Raw genomic sequence first — 8,422 nt, 5'->3', positions numbered from 1 at the left:
CAGATAGTTCTCATGTCATTCAGCCTGAAGAAGCCGAGCTAGATCAAACTTTGAGTTACGTTGAGCAGCCGATTCAGATTCTTGATCGAAAAGAGAAACAGCTCAGAACAAAGACTATTCCGTTAGTGAAAGTCCAATGGAATCGTCATGTCATTGAAGAAGCGACTTGGGAAACAGAATCAGAGATGAGACAGAGATATCCAGAACTATTCGCATGATGTGAGTATTTATTCAGGTTTGATTATCTTATACATGCTTTGATTGATTGCTTGCGAGTTCGAGGACGAACTCATATCTAAGAGGGGGAGAAATGTAATGCCCAAGAATTGTAGGTTGATAAGATGAGATTATGAAGTTTGCATGAAAGGACACCGCCCCCGCGCCCCAGTTTCTACAGCACCCGCGGTGTAAGGGCAGAAAGTAGAGTTTTGATGACAAGAGAGACCGCACCCGCGGTCCAAGACATACCGCACCCGCGGTTGAGTGGTAGTAGGGTACGTTTTTGGCATTCAGATGACACTGCACCCGCGGTTAGAAGTGAGCGCACCCGCGGTTAGAAGTCAGCGCACCCGCGGTACATGACTGAGCGCACCCTCGGTCGTCGATTCTAGAATTTTGGATGGGATGTCGTAGCTTGAGCACACCCGCGGTGTAGAGGTAGCGCACCCGCGGTGCTCTGTGCGAGAAATCCACCTTTGCTTCTCAAGTTGACACATGGCTTGTTAAACATTTAACATGCACTTTCTTCATACTTTTGGCAGACTATTCAGAATCCATCGAGAAAACCTCCATGGGAGAAATGCTATCAAACCTCTTTCAAGTTTAAAAGATAAATTGTGCAAGATCTATTCATCCGATTTTCAATCCGAGTTAAGAATTGTGTTCCTCTCATCACTAGCTTCGTAAGGATGTAAGTCTTGTTTATTTCCTACCTGAAGTGAAGTTTAGATGTTGGGGGGATTTGATATGATTGAGATTATGTGTTCTTATGATTATGGTGATAGTATATTTGAAAACGGATCGAAGTAATGATACCGTATGCGATTATTACGATTTTCCAGTACATATGTGTATGAAATTATGCAGATTTTGAGATCTTGATATATAGATTTTGATGGTTGTGAGTTGTGATATTGATTATGATTTGTGATTTAGTATCGATTGTTGTTGAGTTGATCGGTATCGCAAGATTACGCAGTTATGCCGTCGAATTGTATCGAGATTTGATATTGAACCGTACTAGTATTGGTTGGAGTGGGAGATTGATCTTGTGATATTTGACATTGACATTTCAGATTAAGATTGACAGAGTTGATATTCCGGCTTCGAGACTTCAATTTATTTCACGACAAGAAAGGTATAATTCATGTTGATTCGGGAAGATATAACTCGAATTAGATCTGATTTGAGTTTCCCAAAATCACATACTAGATTGTTAACTTTTTATATGTTGATGCTTTGTTAATAGATTTATATTCAAGCATTTAAGATAGGAAAGACATTGACAGACTTGCCAAGCTAGACGTTCGGTGATATCGACGCATAGGACCAGAATTGACTCCGATTGTAGAAATTCGATACAGACATGACCGAAGTCTAGGAATAAGACGTACCGTCACCTCGATTGGGAGGGTAGGTGGCAGATTGTAACGTCTTATTCACACCGGGATCCCTAGAGTTAGAGTTAGAGTCGAGTCGAGTCAAGATATGATTGCGATTTCATTTGCATGCTGATATTGATTTGGTTTCATAGATTATGGAACCAATTGCAATTGATTCTATTCCTGATAGCATGCTTCATGATTTATATTGTGTATATGCATGTGTACCATGTTTTATACTGGGATTTGTTCTCACCGGAGTATCCGGCTATTGTTGTGTCTGTATGTGTGCATAACAACAGGTGGGGCAGGATAGGGTCGAGACGAGGATGATTGAGAGGTGATAGCGTGGTGATCATGGGCGTAGCAGAAGACACTAGTTGTTGTATTAGACATGTATTAATACTTCTAAACACTAGTTTGATTTTATGAACGAAACAAGACGTGTATTTGCTTTTAATGAAATGAAATAAATTTTATGTATATGTGTTATGTTAAAAGTAAATTTTTGACCCACATTTTCGAGCAAAGATCCATTTAATCCCAATGATAATCGAGTTAGAGCCCGGGTTCCCACATTCCGCATTTGATGTTATATTTTAAAAAAAAAAATTTAGACCCTGTTTATTATAATTGATTAATTAGCCCCAATGACGATTAAGAACATGATTAGCGTCCGGGTCCCCACACTAAGCTTCTCTCCCTCAAAGATTTTCTCTCCTTCACTTCTTTACTCCAAGTTCAAGGATTATAGTGATTTCTTGTTGCTCCTTCCTAAGATTTCAAGTTACAAGGTAAGGGTTCTATTATCTTGGAGTTTAGAAGGGTTGGTATTATTGAAGGGTTAAGTTAGGTTTATTGATTCATTGGATTATTGATGATGATTGTTGGTTATATTGTGTAATTTGGTTGTAGGATTTCCTTCAAGATCATCATAGCCATCATTTACTTGTTGGGTTGTAAGTAGAAGCTTCCTTTCAAATGCTCACATGATATTTATATGTATGCAAGCAATGTTTATTGTTAACTAGCTCCTTCCATTGGCATATACTTGATATATATATTGTTATGTATTCATTGTTCAAGGCTTATCATGGAATTCATTAACAAAGAAGCTAGTACTTAATTGTTCCTACCAAGTGTTTGTGAAAATGCCTCAATGAACTTTCCTACAATTAAAGCCAAGGAATGATAGTAATTCATGCATGTCATTGGCCAATCACATTATTATGAGTATCTCTCACAGTTTTGATATATTTATATATCAAAGAGATACTGTCCACAGGTCACAGGTCACAGGTCACAGAACTATCATTTTCTTTCCTTTAATTGATGCCATGAAATACCATCTATATTTCTTTGTTATCTATTGTTCATTGAAGATGGTATTACTTATTGTTTATTGCCATTGATTCATTGTTCATTGCCACTGATTCATTGTCCATTGCCATTGCTATAGCCACGTTCCAAGCCGAGCCAATGTATATGTATTTGTTATGTACAGCTTTCTGCTTACTGAGTTTTATCTCATTCCAGTTAATATCATGTGATACAGGTGATAAAAAGGATTGATGCGGATTGTCCGAGGCAGGAGAAGTCATATAATAGGCAATGGGATAGATTTTGTTTGTTCATGTCACTTTTATTTTGATTATTGTGAACATGAGAAGTTTCATTAATCATGTATTTTTCTAAATGAATTATGGGGGTGAACGATGTTGACTTTTGGTTTTCCTTTTGATGAAACAAAAGTTAATGTTTACGTAAACTAAATTTGAAAATGTTATGACTTTAAATGGGATATTGTTCTTTCCCTTTCAAATGTTAATGCTTCCGCGTATGTTTTTTCCTTTTAAATTTAAATGTCATGAGAGGGGGTTGTTTCAAGTCAGATTGGACTTGAGTTTCCCTAAACCACATACTTGTATGTTATTGTTTTCATACTGTTGTATTATTTGAATGAATATGCTTAGTCTATTGATTTATAAAAAAGCCGAGAATAGCAGATAGCTATTGAGTGAGAGTCGCTGACAGAGGTGCCAGATTATGACAGAGTGATCATTGGCCCATTGCACATTGTCAGAGTAGGCATTGGCGGCTATGCCAAGTCTATGGCGGATATGCCAAGACACTGTATATTTGATTTATATCGATGTTGCTTAGGAATGGATCGATTCCTATCGCAGAGAGTCGGTATATTGTAATATCCAAGAACCGGGATCCCTAGATTAGAGATGAGTCGAGTCTGAAATGACGAGTCAAAAAGTTTTATCTTTATTCACTAATGTGTCATAAATTATGATTTATGTTTTGTGATACATGGTTTATGCTTTTACATATGATTTTATGTATTGTATTGATTCATTGTTTATACTGGGATTATATTCTCACTGGAGTTATCCGGCTGTTGTCGTGTTTGAATGTGTGCATGACAACAGGTGGGACAGGATCAGGGTCAAGAAGAGGATGAGAGAAAGGACAAGTTAGTGTGGTGATCCGGATCAGAAGTAGTTAGGTTTCAGCACTTGATATATAGTAGTTGAACCCTAGTTTCGTTTGTTGTATGCTGTACAACACTTGTACTGTTATACTGATATGTATATTAGAATGATTCCATTACGTTCCGCATTTTTTTTAAAAAAATTTTAGACCCTGTTTATCTTAATTGATTGAATTATTCCCAAAGAATGATTAAGAAATGAATTAGCGTCCGGGTCCCCAAAGCAGGTGGTATCAGAGCAGTAGGTTCCTGAGATTGAACAAGAACAGAGCAGTAAGTCTAGAACTGTAGGTTCTGTAGACTGAAATAAAAGCTAATGAGCGGGGTAGATTGAGTTTTCTTTCTTGCTTTTGTGTGCTAGCATGATTACTGCTGTTATTATAATATGTTTACCTGCTTATCCGCTTTGATTGGTAAACTGTATTACTTGATAATGAATCAGAACCGATTCTTGATCAGCAGTAAGATGATCGGAGGGGGGACTGAACTGAAACAAATTTGTTGTATTGGGTTACTAATCTTTTTGATAATCAGATATGCCTCCCTGAAGAGTACCGGAACAGGGCAGTACTTTGGCTAATCCGATGGATGTTACAGCAACTCGATGGAAACGCTACTGAAGATATTTCAGTCTTTCAAACCACCAACCCTGAAAGGAACAGAGACTTCTGTTGACTGTGAGTGTTGGTTAGATTACATAGAGATGCTGTTTGTTTCGTTGGATTACACAGATGAACGCCGAGTTAAACTGATTAGGCACCAGTTGCATGACATTGCCAAGAACTGGTGGATCACGACAAAGAGAGCTTTGGAGCATCGAGGTACGAATATCAATTGGAATGTCTTTAAAACTGAGTTCTATTAGAGATTTTTCCCAGTATCGTACAGGAAAGAAAGGGAGCAGATTTGCAAACTTGAAGCAAGGTCAGCTGAACATTGAAGAGTATGTGGCCAAGTTCTCTACTCTGCTGCGTTTTGCTCCACATGTTGCTGAGAATGACGAAGCTGTTGCTGATGAGTTCATCAATGGCCTGAATCCCGAGATTTTTACACTGGTAAAAATTGGGCGACCGAATAACTTTGTTGATACCCTGAACAGAGCAAAAAGAGCTGAAGCTGGTCTGATGAGACAGAAAAGAGCTTCGTATGTTCCTATAGCACCGAGACCACCGCAACCACCTCCCAGATTTGAGAGTGGCAGCAGCAGTGGTGGGAAAAAAGATTATCTGAAAGCCAGAGGAAAACAGTTTAAGAAGTCTGGCAGCAGTTCTTCTAGCTCTAGTGGGTCACGACAGAGCCAGAGTTATACCGGAGTTTACTGCAGAACCTGCGGAGGGAGACATCCCACTGAGCAATGCCAAGGAGTGATTGGTAGTTGCCGTATCTTCAGACAGCAGGGACACTTTGCCAGAGTTTGTCCACAGAGAGGTTCCCAAGGATCCCAGGGAGCAGAATCAGTTGGATCAGTGGCTCAGACTGATAGACGATCATCAGCTGTACATTCTTTTCAGCCACCAGCATCCACCCAGTCACAGCAGAGGCCAGGAGGAAGCCAGACAGTTATCCAGCCTCCTAGACAGCAGGCCAGAGTATTTGCTTTGACAGAGGAGCAGGCTCAGAAAGCACCAGACAATGTTGTTGCAGGTAACTATTCTTTATGTGGTTATCCTGCTTACGTATTGATAGATACAAGTGCTTCTCATACATTTATATCTGAGATATTTGCATTGAGTCATGCATTACCTGTTGAGTCCCTATCTGCTGTAGTGTCTGTTTCTTCTCCGTTGGGGAAAGGTTTGATATCCGTGAATTCGGTTAAACATTGTACACTGCAGTATGAAGGGCATGAGATTGAGTTAGATTGTATTGTGCTTGGGTTGTCTTATTTTGACTGTATTATCGGTATTGATATGTTGGCCAAATACAGAGCTACCGTTGATTATTTCCACAAGATTGTGAGATTCAGACCTGACATGGCTGACGAGTGGAAATTTTACGGTAAGGGTTCTAGATCTAGAATTCCTTTAATATCTGTTATGGCTATGACTCGATTGTTAAAGAAAGGAGCAGAGGGGTTCCTTGTCTATTCAGTTGATTTACTGAAATCGAGTCCATCATTGGCGGACCTGCCAGTGGTGTGTGAATTTGCTGATGTCTTCCCAGATGAGATTCCGGGATTGCCTCCGATTCGAGAGATAGATTTCAGCATTGAATTGGTACCAGGGACAGTTTGTAACGCCCTCTTGATCGATTTCATGAAATAACAACGGAATTTAAAATTTTCTTGAAGGGAAGAAGGATTTAAAATACATTTCAATATATAATCAAAAATATATACATGAAAAAATAAGCGTTGCATCAAAATACAAAATGTCATTTTGATCATGTCCAAAAGTTCTAACAAAATAGCCTTCTTCCTTCCATCTACTATGCATATGACCTCGGCTCCAATCAACATCCTGGCCCGTCACTCTTATCTGCATCACATGAAATAACTGAAATGAGTATAAAACTCAGCAAGTGGAACTCTTACATAGCAATGAATACATATCATACTCTGTAAAACATGGCTTTGAAAACATTAAATACCATCAACTCTGAAACATGAATATCATAGAATGAATAACAATAACGATGGTATTTCTCTTTTCTCTGATGGATTGATATCTATATATTATCTCTGTCTCTGTACCTATATCCCATCGATATAAATCGATTACTCTGTCGGGATATAAGCCTATGGTCGTTGATCAACTAATTGCATGCAATCTCTGACTATGTATCTATCAATCCAATAAATCATTTGAATTCTCTCTTTGGCATTAAAACAAACACTTTGAAGACTCTATTCTCTTTTGTATTCCCTTTAACATAATTGAGACAAAAATGCCTCTAATATACAACAAAGTGTATTAATACATAGCATGAATCAAATAGAAGGGAATAACATGTTAAAACCATTGAAACACAATACATATATTATCATGTGAGCACAATAAATGAAATTCCACTTACTACACTTGGAAACCTTGATTCTAAACTCTTGGTTGAATTCCTACAACAATAAACCATATATTGCACCATCAATAATCCAATAATCAAACAACCATATCATTAAATCCATAAAACCAACACCATCAACAAACCCAAGATTTCCCAACATCATAATCCAAGAATAAACAAAGCCACAAGCTTACCTTAGCTTCTTAAACCCACAAGAACCTTGTTTCACCAGCACAATTCAACAACAAGATTGAATCAAAGATAGGAAATGAAAGGAAATGAAACCCTAACCTCCCCTTGAGAGAAAGAACCGAGAGAATGGAGAGAAATGAGAGAAAATGAGACCAACTCATGTATTATATCACTTAAATCTCGAAAACACGTTTTTTGTACTGTGCTGGGCGCTCGGGCGGTCAAAAATTACCGCTCGGGCGAGGACCATACTGTCCGATACCAAACTTTCAGAATCAGTGGCGCTCGGGCGGTCATTTCTTACCGCTCGGGCGTCAGTCTGCGCACAGCCGCCTCAAAAATCGCCTCCAACACGCCTCTTCCCATCATAATTTGGAAATGTGGTAAACATGAAAGTTGTAGCTCTGTGTCTTGGATTGCATCTCCAATTAGCCTCATGTCATTTGAAGGTCTGAGTAAAACGTTATGCTCAATCTCTCAACATGTGTCACTGGAGGAACAACGACACACAAGACAAACTTCGGGGCGCTATTGGCTTGTCTTCCACAATGATTTGAACAAAACTCAAAACATGAAAGTTATACCTCTATGTCTTATCTAACCACTCCAATTGGCCTCATACCAATTGGATCAACATACAAATTATCATGAATTTAATCGCAACGATACTACAGTATCACCACACATCTTCTATAAACACAATACCATTAATCATAATTCTCAACTCTTAACATCAAAACTATATTTAAACTTAACCAAGGAGTCAATAAACATACTAAATCTTAAATCGTATCGATCACCAAGCTTGGATATTACAATCTCCCCTCCTTAGAGGAATTTCGTCCTCGAAATTGACGTCACTGCGCAAAAAACTCAGGATGCTTTTCTTTCATCTCATGCTCTGCTTCCCACGTGGCTTCTTTAATCAATTGATTCCTCCAAAGGACTTTAACAATGCCGATCTCTTTATTCCTTAATACTTTAACTTTGCGATCCAGAATCTGGACCGGAACCTCTTGGTACGTCAAACTCGACGTCAAATCCAATGGCTCGTGTCGAAGAACATGGGAAGGATTCACAATATACTTCCTGAGCATGGAGACATGAAAAACATTATGAATTCTAT

This window comes from Primulina huaijiensis, chromosome 12 (genome assembly GCF_012295235.1).
Source record: "Primulina huaijiensis isolate GDHJ02 chromosome 12, ASM1229523v2, whole genome shotgun sequence".
Classification (NCBI taxonomy): Eukaryota; Viridiplantae; Streptophyta; class Magnoliopsida; order Lamiales; family Gesneriaceae; genus Primulina; species Primulina huaijiensis.
Note: the sequence above shows the minus strand (reverse complement) of the source record.